Raw genomic sequence first — 2,837 nt, forward strand, 5'->3', positions numbered from 1 at the left:
CCGCCCACTTGGTTATGGCGTTCCATGTATGCCTTGCCTGCTAGCATCTTGCACCCTGCTGTTATGTGCTGGATTGTCTCTGGGGCATCTTTACACAGCCTGCACCTGGGGTCTTGCCTGGTGTGATAGACCCCAGCCTCTATGGATCTTGTACTCAGAGCTTGTTCTTGCGCTGCCATGATTAGTGCCTCTGTGCTGTCTTTAAGTCCAGCTTTGTCCAGCCACTGGTAGGATTTCTGGATATCAGCCACCTCCTCTATCTGCCGGTGGTACATACCGTGCAGGGGCCTGTCCTTCCATGATGGTTCCTCGTCTCCCTCCTCTTTCTTGGGTTTCTGCTGCCTGAGGTATTCACTGAGCACTCGGTCAGTTGGGGCCATCTTCCCAATGTATTCTTGGATGTTCGTTGTCTCATCCTGGATTGTGGTGCTGACACTCACCAGTCCCCGGGCCCCTTCCTTCCGCTTACCGTACAGCCTCAGGGTGCTGGACTTGGGGTGAAACCCTCCATGCATAGTAAGGCGCTTTCTTGTCTTTATGTCAGTGGCTTCTATCTCCTCCTTTGGCCAACTTATTATACCAGCTGAATACCTGATCACGGGCAGGGCGTAGGTGTTGATGGCCCGGATCTTGTTCTTACCGTTCAGCTGACTCCTCAGGACTTGCCTGACCCTCTGCAGGTACTTGGTGGTTGCAGCTTTCCTAGCTGCCTCTTCATGGTTCCCATTCGCCTGCGGGATCCCCAGGTGTCCTCTATGTAGGGCTGCTCGATTATGGCAAAAATGATAATCACGATTATTTTCACTGAAATTGAGATCTCGATTATTTGACGATATTTATTTAACCCTTTAAGACCTAGTATAGAACCAAGTCCGCCAGAGCTTATATTATTTTTTTACATGTTGTAATGCCATTTGTGGGAGCATTTCAAATTGCTATACAACTGTTATAGCCCATATTTTAATAATATGTATGCATTAAGTCCATAGTAACTACATTAATTGCAAAAAAGTGCAATAAACTACAAAAAAAATTGAAAATCTTTTTTTATATATATATATATATATATATTTCTACTTGGAGAAATTTAAGAGGTTTATCCCTCAAAACTTTAAATACAAAAAAGTTGCAAAAAATAGTTTACAACAACAGGAAATTTATTTTGAGGGGCTTCATAGTTTTATTTTGGAGATACACCAATTTTTATATACTGCAGGAAAAACAAAAAAACAATCCTATGATGCAAATTTGCAACGAAAACAGCATGTGCAGCAAAATAAACTGTTTCCACCAGTGCAATTCGAGTTCTAAGCATCCCAGAAACTATTCAGAAAAGTCAAACATGACTTATAAAAACACCAGTATAGGCTTTTAAGGCCTACAAGTAAAAAACGACATTTTCCGCGAAAATGACGTCCCTTCCGGTTTCGGGCAGGAAATGGCAGACATGCGATAGTTCGCGCTGACGTCTGTTTCACTGTGGGAAGTGTTACGAACAGCTGATCGGATCGGCAAAACGTGTTTCTTTAATATTATGTTTTTGTTCCTGCAAGCGCTTTTTATGCAATTTTTGCAAAGCTATATGTGGAAGGAAACCGTGACCTAGGACAAGGTGATGGCATGAGATGTAAGTACAACTCCTCTGGTTTCATATGCAAAAAAAAAATTGCGCTAGCTTACACGGTTCAGGTTATACAGGGATTTAAAAATAGTTATACAAAACGGAGCGTGCTGCTCTGACCACCCGGTCAGAGCAGCACGCTTAAAGGGTTAACAATAACAATGTATTGAATAATGAATAATGACTTTAAAAAATAATATAAAATAGTGTGCAACACCACTGAAGTTTTTTTTTTACCTCTCTTTTCAACCAACGGCAGTCACTCTCCTCTCCAAATAACTTCTGCTTAGCTTTCCGAGCTTCCCTCAGGTCCTCTTAATCAGCGGTCTCCAACCTTTTTTCCGTCACGGACTGGTTTATGCCCGACAATATTTTCACAGACCGGCCTTTAAGGTGTTGCGGATAAATGCAACAAAATAAAACTAGTACCGGTACCGAAAAAAAGATTTATTCATAACACACGTGAAAAGACCCAGGAAAACCGAGTTAACAATCAAAACAATAACAAAATAACGCTGAAAACTGATAAAAACCCTGAAAACCATACATTTCACACCTGTGCCTCAACTCTCGCGGCCCGGTACCAAACGACTCACAGACCGGTACCGGTCCAAGGCCCGGGGGTTGGGGACCGCTGCTCTTAATTGTTGTGACGCATGTTCGAAGTGCAGAGAGGTGCGCTGGATTTGCCACACGGAGCAGCGCGAGAGTAAAGCATGAGGAAGGGGCTAATAATCGGCTCAGTCATTTTTAATGATCGTTGAAAGCCCAGATCGTAATTGTGATTAAAATTCGATTAAATGAGCAGCCCTACCTCTATGTCTGCAATTTTGCCTTCTCGTAGCTCGATCCCCACAGTTCTGACTACCTTCCCTCTCTTTGTTATCATCAGACTACACTTCTCCAGCCCGAATGAAATCCTGATGTCATTGCTGTATATCCTGGTAGTGTGGATCAGTGAATCGATGTCTCGTTCACTCTTGGCATACAGCTTGATGTCATCCATGTACAGGAGGTGGCTGACAACTGCTCCGTTCCGTAGTCGATATCCGTAGGCAGTCTTGTTAATGATCTCACTGAGGGGGTTCAGGCCTATGCAGAGCAGCAGTGGGGACAGAGCATCTCCTTGGTAGATCCCGCACTTGATGGTGACTTGTGCTATGGGCTTGGAGTTGGCCTCTAGTGTTGTACGCCACATCCCCATTGAGTTCCTGAT

The sequence above is a fragment of the Diplotaxodon limnothrissa genome, linkage group LG15, assembly GCF_057381915.1.
Source record: "Diplotaxodon limnothrissa isolate DT_005_m linkage group LG15, D_limnothrissa_male_GT1.1, whole genome shotgun sequence".
NCBI lineage: Eukaryota > Metazoa > Chordata > Actinopteri > Cichliformes > Cichlidae > Diplotaxodon > Diplotaxodon limnothrissa.